The 15,458-nt window shown below is 36.8% G+C and overlaps 1 protein-coding gene across 1 annotated transcript in view; it reads left to right on the top strand.

The window, feature by feature from the left end:
• The first annotated feature begins 531 nt into the window (after nt 1-531).
• Nucleotides 532-15,458, top strand: part of LOC101796621 (urea transporter 2) — a 319,983-nt gene continuing 305,056 nt past the window's right edge. Inside the window, exons 1-2 of the mRNA XM_038170394.2 lie at nt 532-688; nt 5,054-5,169. The gene's annotated coding sequence lies outside the window, so the exon portion shown is untranslated. The remainder of the gene's footprint in view (nt 689-5,053; nt 5,170-15,458) is intronic.

Genomic DNA, 15,458 nt, shown 5'->3' with positions numbered 1-15,458 from the left:
CAAGCATGAAGTATGAACTTTTTCCTAGTTGAGGGTGGTGGGAGGTCAAGATGTATTTTTCATGCTAGGAAAGCAAGATGCGTGAGCTCCTATCTCCAATCAGATGTGTAAGCCCTCATACATTATTTCTAAGTACACAAAGTTTGTAAAATTTTAACCATGCTATAATGAATTTCCTCCTTTCTCACAATAAAGATTTAGGATTGCCCAGGTAGAACTTCAACTTATATCTGAAATCAGATAGATCCAGATACAGAAAATCTGATATATCTGATATCTGAATCCAGATAGTTGTAGCAAAGTACTGTGGCATTGTGAAAAATGCCTATCAATTAACTTAATGGGCATAGAAGATTTTCGCAAAGCAAGAACAACCTCTGGCTTATTAACATCCAGGCTGTTATCTGATTGTTCACGTAGAACAAGATGTTAACACCAGCATCGTGCAATCTGATATGAAAGTATTTGAAATCCACTCTTTATGTGATTGCTTGTATCTGATTGCAAAACTTCATTTATTTCATATCTTTAACAGAAGCAACAACAGCAAAAAATAATGTTTGTTATCTTATTTCAATGGGTTGAACAAGAAACAGCCATCTCATGCAGATGTTTGTCTGCACACATATATAAATTCACAAAAGCTACTTCATGACTCTCTTGAAACATCTAGTAAGCTGGCTCTGAGGTAAGATGCATGTCTAATAATTTCATCTCTAATTTGCAGACATTTGAAAATGTGAAACATTTTCTTGTCCTTTCTGCATTAAAGATGGAAATAAATTTGATTTTAAGAGTTAGTGTTTATTTGTAATATTAAAAATAAATTTCCAAATGTGCATACAGAATTCTTCATGACCACTAAAAATTTTGACAATTTTTTTTAAAGATAGGTACTTCAGCTTTTACCCTACTTGTAATTACTTTATTGTTACTTGTTATTACTTTATTATATTTGTTTGTTATTGATTTTATGCATTTATTGTTTCAAGATCTTTTGGGACCATCTTGCAGTTTTGTTTCAGAAAAACATTGCTTATCCTGAATAAGTTAGTTCTCTCTCTCTCTCTTTTTTTTTTTTCCTCCACTCTATACGGCTTACTTAATTCAATAAATGCATAAAAATAAATAAAAAATAAACAGACAACAACAAAAAATGATTTACAAAACCTCTGAGAAAAAATCTAATACACTTATGCATACAGATTACGTAGTTCTGAATATAAGATTCTGGGGGGAGGTATTTTTCTTTGTTTTTTCTCATCAAAGAGAACGAGTGTGTCAGACAGTCTAACACATGAATTTGTAACTTGGTGCTCTCGTATGCCAACGGTGTGGTTGTTTAGTGCATGCTTTGAGAGTTGATTTTAAAGGTCTTAAAGAGTCTGTTTTAATAATTCATATTGATTCAGTAGGGGATGAAGATGCTTGACATGTTAAATGATTAGCATTTACATTATGAACATGTTAATTACTGTATTTTTAATGCTACCGGCTTTTACGAACCAAGATAAGAGCATTCTTAAAGGGACACCAGAAGATTTGAAAGATGCTGGAAACCAGTTATACAAAACACTGATAGAAATATTTCCCCAATTTCTTTTCACTCTTCTGTCTCTTCTTTTGGGAGCATGGAAGTTTTAGTTGTTTGGCTCTTGCACAGCACATCAACCCCAATCTAAAATAAAAGACCCAGGAAGCTAAAGAGACTATAAAGTTATTTGGTCATTCAGTTTGCATTGATCTGTGGTGACACAGTGCTGAATGGGGTTGCAGCTTCCCCAGCCTCCCTCAGCCACATAGCAGAGGATGCTCTTACAGCCCCAGCCACATTGGTTTGGTTTTCAGGTGAAGTTAAAAACCTTTATCTGCTGCAGTGCTGAATTCACAATGGTGACCATCAAAATAACAGAGTTAAACAATTCACAAATATGCACTAAAGCAGAAGGGAAATTATTTTTGAGCAATGCAGCTTGATACAACATTGTGTTGCAGACCACAGCATTAACTTTTTCCTATATCTCAGGGCCATTGCAGCCACACCTGGACATACATGTGTGTGTATGGCACATACTGCCTTGAGGAATATTTGTGGTGCTAGGGAAGGATGAAGACTTATAGGCAGTCTTGAATGAATGAGGCTGCATGTGGTGGTTTCACACCAATGGCTAACTAAACTCCACCACACCACTTTCCTACTCCCCTTCCTCAAAGGAAGAGGGGAGAAAATACAATGGAAAAGGGTCAGCTGCTGGGCTCTGTTCACAGAAGCCACCCCTGCAGCTCCGCTGCCACCAAAACCTTGTCACATAAACCCAATACACTGTGATAGACATAAGGCAGTCAGTAAATAGAAGTCTATTAATACTAGTCAGGGATAGAAATAATGTAGGGAGATATGTATGTCAGTACAGAAGATGCAGAAAATGGAAAATATCAGAGTTCAGGAAAACCTCTCAGATCAGGCTGGAGTACCTAGCCCCCATCTTCACAATATCTAGCTCTTACAGTTGTATTTCCAGAGGTGTCCTGAGGCAGGGATCTCCAGAGGAAGAGTCATTTCCATAAATCAGTGAGAGAAAACCTTTGATAGGGCACCTATATGAGAATAGGGCCAGCAATTCATTACCTGATGCAGAATTCTGGCCACTGGCAAACCACTGGGCTACTGAATTGTCCCCATGAATAAAGGCCTGCAGGAACTATACTCAGAGGATGTATAGGAGAGGGAAAGTTACTGAAGACAGAATTAAATCTGAGGTTTTTCAGCACTTATTCTTCTTCATTGTATTTGGGATGCTAAAGAACACTGATACACTTCATGGCAACTCTGTATGTCCATATATTTTTTAAAAAAGCCCTAACATAAAAAGAGTACTCATGGGTTTTGCCCCTTCAAAGTGCTCCTGTATATTGGCTGAACAGGGTCTTTAATTGCAGTTAAGGTACATAATGATGTCATTAAATAAAAATGCAGTAGTCACTCAGCAAGGGAAGAGGCATAGGGCAGCAGCCTGTGACTTTTGAAGTTTAAGGGTAGATTTCTCAATTGGGCATTACGTTTAAGCTTGGGGCTACACCCTCTAACAGCATGGGTACACGTTTGTCTGCAGCTTTCATCCCTGTCTCTTGCAGTTTGAAAGCCTGAGGCTTTCCGACATGCTTCTGCATTTTCTTTCTTTTGGCCAGTCTTAGTATATCATACCATGTTTTAATCTGTAGGAGGGTGGAAAGGAGGAGGTGCTGAAAAGCCCTAGGAAAGCAGTACATTTCTAATTTCTTCAATCCAACCAAGTGATGGAAAATTCACCAAAAAGATTGTAGTGTGAGTTTCAAGTTTTCAAAAAAAATACCAGATATCCCAAAATTTCTAAAATCCTGAAGAGAAGTTCAAATCATGAGGTATTTTTTTAAGGAAGTACAGCTTTGAGTCTGCCTTGTTTTCTGCTGGAATAACTGTAAAGACTATTTTTTTTTCCTTTTTTTTTTTTTTTTTTTTCTTGCAACCAGTACAGTTAATATCTTAATCACTTTTTTTTTTTAACTCCTTTGGGTTTTGCTTTGGTTTTGTTGCTGTTGTTGACATTGTCAAAAATAAAAAATATTTTGTTATCACCTGAATCCAGGTCCATATGAGAAGAACCAAGCATTCTGAAAGGGGTCAACATAGAAAATACAATTCATGGGATATTTTCACCCTGTTTCTTGGATTTAGAGAACTCCATCAAATAGAAATGCTGAACTTTCTGAAAGTATAATTGCCTAATTCAATAACAAAATGTTAATAACCAAGTTTGCCCCCCCTATTGCCTGTATGTTATAGCCTAGCATGTGCATCCTCAGTCTACCCAGATAATCCACCACAGAGCTGCAATTCCAGCTCAGTAAGTGTTTGTGCAGCCCAAGAAATCCTTTGGTTAGAAACCTTACATAAGGAGATTGCAGGCTGCTCGGTGCAATTTTACGTGAGCAGATTAACAGCCTTCCTGGTGGGTTTTTATTTCTTCGACCAGGTTTTTAGCCTAACACCTTTATTCTTGTCATTTTACGCATGTTCTAAAGGATGTTTCTCATACATCTTGAGCAGTCTATGAGTCAGTATTTTTAAACTTGAAATTAGGCTCCTAAAACTATATTCAGGAATATAAATACCGTCACAGTTTTGGAAAGTGTTAAATATCCTGTAAATGTCACCAATCCAGAGTTTTAAAATTTAATTAGCTTATAATATATAGCTACTTTCAAGAAGGCATTTCTCTGAAACCATATTGGAGATGAATGAAAAAGGCAGGAATTGGTAATCAAAAATGAAATTTCCAGTTGCCCAAATCTTCTGCATTGTCACTTCTGTTTTTGTGGTCTGTGATTGTGCATTGTTTTCTTTTAATCAAAACTAAAACCCATGTGAAGGCTCTGACAAGCACTAAAAACGAATTTGCAGTCCTTTTCCCATTTTTTTCTTTACAGGAAGTGCTTCTCTGTTATAAATGTTTTCGACATTTTGAAAATGGAAAAAAAATAAATAATATGCCTAAAATTTTTGAAATGAGCCTTGCAAATTAGCAACATATGTCCTGATGATGAGGTTTAAAGAGGAGCTTTGGCCACAAAGGTGTTTATGTGATTTTCAATAATAAGCAATTACTTTAATTTTTGCTTAGGAGTTTTTGGTTTCTTCTGAAGCCCATCAGGAAGTTTCTGTGCCCTGGACAACAATTCTTAAATGTGTACTTACTCCAGACATGGTTTTAAATCACCTCTAAGAGAACAGAAGCACAGTATTAAAGCCCATATTAAACATTACTGCTGGAGAAGGTTCTGAGAAGTGATGGATTTAAATGCACACACAAGTCATGTATTTATCCTGCCTCAGACCACACATTGTATGTGAAATTATAATTCCCCTTTTCCCAAACTCTTGGACAAAAGGGAAGTAGCACATAAAAAAAAAAAATAAGTTTGAATAACCTAATATGAAACTAATACACTAATACAACTTGGCCTTCAAATGGGATGAGCAACTAGCCATAATGCATCTGTTCTTTTCACTTAGGTCCAAGCAGCTTTTCCTGTAGCAGTTTCCTGGGCTGGATTTCTCATCACTGCCACTGACTGCCACCTGAACCACCACACCATTTTATCATTAAAATGAGATGCTCCAACTAGTCTGTAAGTAAGCAATAGAAATAAATGTAATGAGAAGATGAATACTGCATAGCCCCAGTGACCAGCAGGAGCTGCTGTAGGTAATCTGGGTTCTTGCAGAGCCAAGATAATGGATTTGGGGCTAAGGCTGTGTCTGGAGTTGAATGTGTTTTTATGTATTCATATATTTCCCTAATCATCAAGTAACTTTTATTCCCCCCACCCATCCAAAAAGTGAAACAAACAAACAAACAAAAAGTAACTGAGGAACTGAAAAGAAATATTAAAAATGTCTACAGTAGAAACAGTGCTCAGTGAGTGATTCTTTAACTCGCTGAGACATGGGAACAGAAAGGGTTCAGGACAACAGTCCATAGCCAGGGAAAAGGCAAAGCCAAAGTTGCACCAAGTTACTGGTTCGTGCAGTTACAATCAAGATCATAGGATGTATATTTTGAGCAATGTCTGCAGCAGTTATAAAAAATTCTCCAGGTCATTTGTAGTAACTAAGAAGAGCTGGGCTCCATGTTCAGCACAAGGGCTGTTGTGTGTTGCTCTGCAATCTGGTAACATTTTCACACATTCTTCAAACAAATGCCTGCTTTGCTGAAGTCCTTACTGATGCTGCAGACACTGACAGGCAGGGATGCAGGCCACCCTTGCAGAAAATACATTCTTTCATGTCTTGATTCTCACTTTTAAACTCCTGTGTTTTAGGTAGACACCTAACTTTCAACTCAACTCACCAAACATTTCATTTTTTGTTTGTTTGTTTGTTTGTTTGTTTGTTTTGTTTTGTTTTGTTTTGTTTGACAAACTGATCCCCTGATCCCTTACAGCAGAGCACTTTTTTTTTAATTCCTGGCCATAATAGTTATTTCTTTTTCTTGTTGTCTTTTTCTAAATAAGGATAAACCTCTTCAATCCCATAAGGTACTGTGAAGTTGTATGTTCTCTAAGTCACATTAAAGTATTATCAATTGCTTCAGGGATACCCACAGAACCAGCAAATAAGGTTTAATAGAAAATTATGATACTTCCCGTTGAGTGCAATGTAGCAGGTCTCCTTCCCGTAAGATAAGGCATCTAATGAAGGGATTGTTTCAGCCTCTCTAAAAACTGTAGACTTACCGAGTGATTTGTCATTTTGCTTTTCTCTTAAATGCCACAAAACTTTTCCATAAGAAAAAATCTTAAATGTAAATATTTTCAGATATGCCTCTTGCTTGCTTCTAAGTTTGTTGAGATCATTTTTTTTGGTTTATGGTTTAGTGGAAACAAGTATTTTTTGACTTTTTTCTTTCTTGATCCAAACAGAATTTCAGAATGCTGTTTTGAAACCATGTTTTTTTCTCAGATGACAGCCGTTATAGCTAAGCCTTTGTTGGTAAAAAGTGTCATGTATGTTTGCTTCTACAAGTGGGCTCTGGTTTCAGAGTAGCATTTGAGACCTTGATTTGTGCCAATAAATGTAGATTTTTACCTCTGACGAGCACTGTGAGAACAAAAATCCAGGTATAGACCTGTATATTGGAGCAGTTACAGCCCATGCTGCGAGTAACTGCAAAGGTAAGATCTGGTGCTGCTTCTCTGTGTGCACATTTGCATTTCCTGAACACTACAGATTTGACCTGTGCACATACTTGCAAAGCTTTTTTTCTTTTTCTCTTTCTGTCAGAAAGCCTTATGTGTCCTTGTCTTTATCTTCTATATCAATCTCTCCCTATACCAAGACATTAAAGTTAAGACACAGGATCGCTTTGTCTCCAGGAGCACACTCAGACTAGTTTTCCAGACTAATTTTCTGCTTGGGTTACTTTCCTAATTATAATTTGTGTTCTCATCATGTTGTGGAAGAGTACATTTTAAATGAGCTTGCATTACACAGTGTAGAATACCAGCTTTATAGCACTGTCCGTAACCTAGAATACCAATTTTTAATATGTCATAATGCAAATGCCGTAATGATTACAAGTGTGCAGCCTGCAGTTCTATTTTTTTCCCCAGTAAACTGAAGGTTCACTTTACTACTCCATACATACATGTAAGACTGTTGGTGCAGGATGTTGATCTACCTTTGAACAATCAGAGCTGTGTACATTATACACCGTATTCCAAAACACTTAAATATGTGTAAAGGGAAAAAAAAATAAAAAAAAAAATAATAAAAAAATTATGTCTTATTTAGTTGTTGTGTACTTGCTAATAAGTTTTAAATGGTCTGTTTAGGTCTTTATATTAGTAACCACAGGGGAAAAAAAAAAAAAAAAAAAAAAAGAAGAAAAAAAAAAAAAGAATAAGAAAAAATGGTAATGCTCTGAATTAATACTAGAAATATTCCCTGGGAATAGAGAACTCATTTTTATTGAGTGATAGTAATATGATACCTGATTCTAGTGAAAGTAGGATAAGATAAGCTTTCAACCCTGAGTAAACCACCTACTCCTTTGAAACAGTCTCAAGCAAAATTTTCAGGGGCATCTCATTTAAAACAATTCCTGAGAGACTACTAAGTCTAGAGAGACACTTGAGAAGAGCAGGGCCATTCACAAAAGCATGTGTTTACAAAAAAGAAAAAAAAAAAAAGTGATACGGAGTACTATACAAATTTGCATTAATATCCTTGTATATATACCTTGCCTAGCATGATTAACCTAATATATCTGCAGGTACATCATTGAGCCAGGGTTTTGTAGTATGCAGACCAATGTTGCCTATGTAGTGATGCTCACATGAATACTGATGTATTTTGTAATCTAAGGGGTCATATCCTGCTGTTAGCCTACACCAGGACAAACGGCAGCTCCCTCTCCACTGTGTTGGGCTTGCTATTGGTGATGTTAGGGAGGGTGCCCAGCTTCCATTTCTCCCTGGCCCCACATTGTTTCTGCTGATCTGAACATATATTGGTCCTAGTTAGTCCCTGCATGGTAATATTTGTTCCAAATCCTTTGTAGCCATCTAGGCAAAATCTTAACGTAGCCCTGGTGGATAATAGTTATAGTTCATTAGTTGCAAGTTCAATTCACTTTGAATATATGAGATAGCATGAGTGGTTTTTGTCCCAGTGCAACCATATTCCTTTGAGGATTTTTCATGACAAATACGAATATTTTAGAGCTGGATATGTATGATTTGTTTTGTGTTGTCAAATATATGGGTATTGCCTCATGAATGTTGAAGGGGTGCTCCCCACTATAGAGTGGGCTCAGGAGGAAGATAGTGGAGACCTTCACAGCCTGCCCAGTGCACGTAGCCCAAAAGAAGGAAAACTACTGCTGTCCAAAGGAAAAAAAAGTCATTCTTCCCTTCTCTCTCTTTGTACCTAGGGGCCTTTGCCCCTTGTCCAGCCTGCCAAAATACAGACAACGGATCTCAGAAATGAACTTGTCTGAGAGAGACCACATGTAATGTTCCACTACCAGGCATGGAAGTAGAGGGGTAGACACAGGTCCTCAGGAAAGTGTAGCTCAGCGCTTCAATCATCTCCCCAGCCTTGAGCAGCTGAGCTGTGGAAATCACTTTGACGTAAATCTCTCAGCAGCTTTTTTGTCTGAAATAAATGGTGCATAAAGGAAATGCAAAATCGTTTGGTGGACAGGATTATCTATGTGTTTACTGCTCTCAGCACTTTTCTTTTGTCTTTTGACTATGTAGTTCTTATTGGTGTGAATAGCTGTGCATGAAGTTAAAGCTCCTGAACATGAGCAGGGTGTAAGAGAGCTCTCTAAACCTGTGACAGCTCTGCACTTCTGGTTGCAAGAAATGTCAGCTTAGAAGAATTACTAGTAGCAGAAAGTAATTATTTTTCATTTTCAAGGTTCTCTGTTCAGTGTTAATGCAAATGTAAACTTTCTATAATTCTTCATTGTTATCATCCCCCTGGATGTATTACTTTTATTTCCATTTTCTGCTTTACATATACACCCCCATCACACACACACAGTACACAGTCATGGCATCTCATAATGATTTTTGTATTATTACATCCCTTCTGGTCTATCTTGTTATGTATCATTCTGTTGCCATAATCTGCTGATGATATACAATATTTGTATAAAGATTCAAATCAATGTTTATCACATCAGAGCACTATCATTCAAAAGTAAAGTACAAATCAATAATTCATTAAGCAAGAGAGAAATGAATGATTTCAAATTGCTGTTCTTTTCTCCTTTAATATTTGCAAAAGGAATTGTACTGTTTTAATGAAGTTTGTTCACTTTTTAGACTGAGATTGAATTAATGTATCTGATGGTATTCAGGATATATTCCATAGGATAAGTTGCACAACAGCAAAAATAAACAGATAGATTTCAGTTTTCTAAAATTTCCGATTCATTAAAACTAATCAATGACATAAAAAAAATAACAATAAAAGATTTCGGTGGGGAAAGGTGAGCTATATGGTTTTCCAGGTTGAACAAATACGTTTTTTAAGACATAAATAAAATGATTAATTTCAAGTTGGAATGATCCATTTTAAAAGGCTCATACACACACACACACACACAAATAAATAGAACTATTTTTAAATTGAGAATTTTGATCTTTATACAGAGAAATATTAAATCTACTGTATATCAGGAAGTGTAATACTTCTTGAAAAAAATGTAGATGTTTTGTTTTGGGTTTGGATTTCTGATTGAAACAAGCAGAGGAATAGACATAACTGCACGACATAAATGACTAAGCAGACTAGCTCAGTCCTTTATTTATTTATTTATTTATTTGTTTGTTTGTTTGTTTTCTGGTAATCAACCTTAATTTGCTCCACTGCAATGGAAAGAACAGAAAGTATCATAATCCAGTATCACAGGTAAGTTGAAACTCAAGAGCCTGTTTTTCTTTTCTGCATCGCTCCAAATCCATGAGCTAACCAGGTGATCTCCCCCATTGAAAGATGCACTAAATAAATGAGTCTGTGGAATTCAAATGTACCTTTAGCCCTGCTCACTTCCTAATTCACCAGCAATAAAGTGGTCATTGCTGATGACACAGGGAATTCCTTGTGGTTTTAAAATACAATGACAGAGTATCCACCAGGAACCACAGAGCATTAGCCGTTGCTTTCACTGGGGATGAGTGTCCTCTATTGATTGGATTTCATTGCCTGAGCTCAGTAAGGCTTTTATTTATGATGACATAGTTTATGATGGCTTATTTATCTGTTATGCAAAAAAAACAGCTTAGAATCAAATTGTCATATTGACCAAACGGGTATCTGGAGTTTTGAACAAGCTACTTTACCCCCACTCATACACCAAAATTGTATGGGGAAGGAAAACTACCAACACTGGCCTTGAAATCACCAGATCTCCTTTCTCCCATATCCCCATCCCAAGATTATCACTTCCTCCTAGCTCAATACTTTTGATCCATTACGGTGGTCCTGTGAGAAATCTTATTTTCCAGTGTGAAGTTACAACGGAGTCTGAAATCAGCACAACCCCCAAGTCACTTGCTTGAAAACCATCTCAGACTCATTCATGTTTAGTCTACACTGGCCTCAAGAAGTGATTAGGAAAGTGCAGGGGAGAAAAATCCAGCAAATGCTCTTAAACGCAGAGATGTGCAGGTCAAGAGGTCCCTGAGCCACATCACTGAGATCATACCCAGGAAGGATGACTTTACACTTCCCCTGTTATTATAGTCTTCCCTGGGGCTTTGCTGCTGGCCACTGTCAGATAGGGGATGCTGAGCTGGACCGAACTGTGGCTTGACCTAGTACAGCTGCTTTTGTGTTCCTGATAAAAACAAAGGACTTACCTGAGGATTCGCATAAACAGACTAGAAGTGGCAACATTTGCTGAATGATTATGCTTTTGAGATGATCACAGGTAATCCGTATTAATGGAACAAGAGAAGACAGTATCACTGTTTGTACTGGTAGCTCTTTACAGGACTTTAGATAGAATTACAGTAACTGCTCTATAAATTAAGAACCTGGTAATAACTAAAACTGGAAAAAAACTTTTAATTTTCTGATTCATATCTTTAATCAATTGCATATCGCAATTGCATTTTATTTGTAGCTTTCAAATTGTTTGCTCAATAGAGATCGTTCCATTGCTTTTGATTGACACAAAGTTATTGCATTTTTATTGACTTTTACAGTAGTTTTAACAACATTCAAGGTGCATAAGTTAAACAGAAAAGTAACATAGTAACATTTCAAAATGGAAGAAGGCCATAAAGATGCAGAATAGGTATAATTTACAATAACAGGAAATTACAAATTAAGGATAACTTCCTTGCCCTCATGCCTAGTTAGTCCCCTTGTACATGTTCGTGACATATGTCAATAAAACATTAAATGTTTGCCTACTGTAAAAAGTTAATGGATGACGGAGTTGGCAAATACTTTAGGATTGTTATTAAGATTATTTTACATACAATTCAGCTGAAATTCAGCTGAAACCAAATACCTATACAGGATTTCTTAGTTGTAAAAATGTTAATTATTTGAAGAACTGGTTTGGTCTAAATCAAGCAAAGCCAATAAAAATAAATAAATAAAAATGCGGAGATATAAGTAAGTACATGTAAGGAACATAAGCATATATATAATCTTGAAAACAGACAAATGCTCCTTGAAAGCTCTCTGAATACAAGTTCTTTCAGACAAGCCATTAGGGTTCAATAGAGTGTGTGCATTGCCTCTCTTTATGAAAGAGTAGTTATGTGGAAAACTTCAAAGCATGTACTCACTGCGCTTTTTTTTTCTTTTAACTGTATATGTAGTTATATGCACCCTCTGACTACTTGTAACTGCCTTTCCATTCAATGGATTCCATTAAGACTATGTCCTTTTAGGAGTCTCTCTTCCTTCTTTTGGAGAGCACTTACCTACCTTTTTACATCAATAGTCTTCTAACTGATGAGACCCTGCAGAAGAATTTTAAAAATAATTATTACCAACGATTTTGCAGTGCTCACAATGTCATCTTCTGATGTCTATGATTCCTCATATATCAAATAGAAAACATACATTACAAGACTTTACGAAGTTCAGCTGGCTAATACTTTAAGAGTTATGATGTTAATAAAATTTTGCACAATTCTTTCTTTTCTGAAGCAAAGACTGACTTTCTAATCAAATAAGAAGCTTCTGTAGGACTATGCCATTTCACATAGAAGTTCAAAAGAGATTTTTCAACCAGAAACCTGAAGTAGTTTTATTTTGAAAGAACCACTACAGTATTGATAGCAATGTCAAACACATTGATCAGATCTACCTATCAGGTCTCTATTGGGAAAAAAGAACAAAGTCAAACTACAGAACATTTCTTCATTAAATAAATGTAGTTGGCTTTTTGATCTAGCACCTCTGTTTTCAATTTATTGTGAGAAAGAGGGAAGTTTCTAAGCTTAAGTCATATCATCCTAAATTAATCTTGCAAAGTTGGTGAAAGGAGTTCATGTAGAATAACCACGAAGAGGACTCAGGGTGACCAGCTCATGAGTAGGTAATCTGACTGTCACCCTGAGACCAGGGTGGACCATGGTAGACCTTTTTATAACACACATCTTTTAGGAGTTCCCCAGGGAATTTCTCCTGGGAACAACACCTGGATACGAAGTGTGTGTTAGTCTCAGCAAGCTAGGATAAAGAGTTCTGTCCAAAGTGCTCAGAGGACCTAAGCCTTACAGTTTCCAAACTAAGTTCACTGAGTGAGAAGAAAAAGCTGATGATATGCAGATATGAAAACCCCCATGGGAAAGAGTATCCCTGTGGCCAAAGGTAGCACATCTGCCTATCTGCTAAAAGTGCCATGTGCTAAATCCAGTAGCAAATAATATTTCTTGGAGGGGTGTTTTATCTATACAAAAACCTTTGCCATGGACCCAGTGTTTCCATTAGCTGGACCAGTCCAAAAGTAGAATAATAATAGAAGGAAGATTATAGTTGTTTTATAAATTCTGTAGAGCTTTCCCATAAAATGATTGCAAAGACTTCTATTCATAATCCAGCATTTTGCCAATTAAGCATTATTATGTTGTCTTTACACGTGGGACTCACTGCAGTCATTGTGACCACAGAACTTTCTCTCAGGCATCAACCCACATCTTATTATGATCAAAAATCCTCATCATTAATCCCATTATATTGTTCTTGGTCATGGGATAAATTTGTCAATGGATGATCTCACCCTGTTTAATCTCGTTAGTTTAGCATATTTCTTTTCTAGATTTTCTTACCATAATCTTATCATCACAACCCTTGGGAAGTTTGGCCCCAACTGTGTTGCAATGAGTGTTTGTTTAATATTTCACTATTTGATAAGAAAGTTTGCATTTAACCCTCAGTTTCCTCTGTTGAGATAAGCAAAAACTGCAGAAACAAAACTGCAGATCACTGCACATTATGGATCTCATTAGCTTCCCCTTGGTAGGACCTTGATTTTTGCAGATCTGCTTCTGTGTATCTCTGTTTCTCATAGGCATCTGGAAAGAGGCATAATTTGCAGTCTGCTGCACACTGACTATATTCCTGATGACATCACTATATTTCTATAGAACCTGCTCAATTATACTGATCTGTTCCTTTCTTCAGAGCAGTCAAAATTTCAAGCCTGAAAATATTATCTTAACTACCAGCTAATATTGAATAAGCCTAAATTCCATCTTTTTGGAGGGCAGGCGGGGGGGAGAAGGGGGGGTTGGAGGAAAGTACAGAAAAGGTGTCTCACATCTGAGTTCTTTATTTCTGTAGTGTTTAAAAGGTAAAGGAGGAAAAGAAATTTATATTTTAAAAGTCAGACTAACCCTAGTCATTGGAACACTTGGCTCTTTGAGAAGCCAAGGTTCAAGTTCAGTTTTACCTAAAGGGGTTCAAAAGAAAACCTCACAGTTCCTGCAGGGATCCCTACATTCACCAGATCATGCTGTGATAGACACCTCCCTTTTCTTTTTGTTTTGTTTTTCTTTTTGTTTTTCTTTTTGTTTTTCTTTTTGTTTTTTTTTTTGTTTTTCTTTTTGTTTTTCTTTTTGTTTCTCTTCTCTTCTCTTCTCTTCTCTTCTCTTCTCTTCTCTTCTCTTCTCTTCTCTTCTCTTCTCTTCTCTTCTCTTCTCTTCTCTTCTCTTCTCTTCTCTTCTCTTCTCTTCTCTTCTCTTCTCTTCTCTTCTCTTCTCTTCTCTTCTCTTCTCTTCTCTTCTCTTCTCTTCTCTTCTCTTCTCTTCTCTTCTCTTCTCTTCTCTTCTCTTCTTCTCTTCTCTTCTCTTCTTCCCTTCCCTTCCCTTCCCTTCCCTTCCCTTCCCTTCCCTTCCCTTCCCTTCCCTTCCCTTCCCTTCCCTTCCCTTCCCTTCCCTTCCCTTCCCTTCCCTTCCCTTCCCTTCCCTTCCCTTCCCTTCCCTTCCCTTCCCTTCCCTTCCCTTCCCTTCCCTTCCCTTCCCTTCCCTTCCCTTCCCTTCCCTTCCCTTTTCTTTTTTTTTTTTGGAGTCTGAAAGAGGTATCAACTGAATGCAAAGCTCTCAAACCTTCCATGGTTCATGCTTGCTTTGGAGAGGAGATAGATCTGTGCTCTCAGCTGTTTTTCAAAGACTGTTTATGCATTTTATCTAATGACTCTTTCATGTAAATTTTGCTCTCCCTCTGGGTTAGATTAGTGCTCTTGGAATAACAAAATGAGGTGAGGCATAAATGAATATGTGGATTAACTTCTCTTCTCTTCTGAGGTCTCATAAGGTTATTCATGAGTATATGAATGACCACAGTCTATTTCGTTATCTGTTTGTCTATTTTGATATCCCTTGTATTCCTCAAATGTCACTTTTCTGAATATTTATATGTTATTCATGATTCAATATTGGCCATTATGCTTATCAAGTCACTAGTTACATTATCATTGACCAGTCTAGGAACAGAACAATGCTATATGGCTGAAGTAACGCATTATGCATAATGTACAGTTCAGGGTAAGAAGGTGCTATTCATGAATACCTCCTAGTCCAGAAACTGTTTGTCAAAGCTGCTTAGTGAATGTTTATGAATAAATCAATTTTCAGAAATCAATACTAGCTTGTGAACAATTTCTGAGAATAAAACCAAAGCATTGATAACAACAATCCAGATTGCTCTGAGAAGATTCTCCTTGGAATTATAAATCTGTTTGAGCAAACATACAAATCATTCATGAGCTCAGTCACCCCCAACAATTCAAATAAGCTGATCACAGACAACATGTGCATCTGTATGAGATGAACTTAATGTGTTTTATTGTTTGGTATAGTTGAACAGACCATTTGCCATACATTTCCAGGCCTCTTATGGCTTCATATGGTCTAGGGAACACCACTATAGAATCATTGCA

This window comes from Anas platyrhynchos, chromosome Z, assembly GCF_047663525.1.
Source record: "Anas platyrhynchos isolate ZD024472 breed Pekin duck chromosome Z, IASCAAS_PekinDuck_T2T, whole genome shotgun sequence".
In the NCBI taxonomy this organism is placed as follows: domain Eukaryota; kingdom Metazoa; phylum Chordata; class Aves; order Anseriformes; family Anatidae; genus Anas; species Anas platyrhynchos.
The sequence above is the reverse complement of the archived record's forward strand: the minus strand, read 5'-3'. Positions and strand labels throughout refer to the sequence as shown.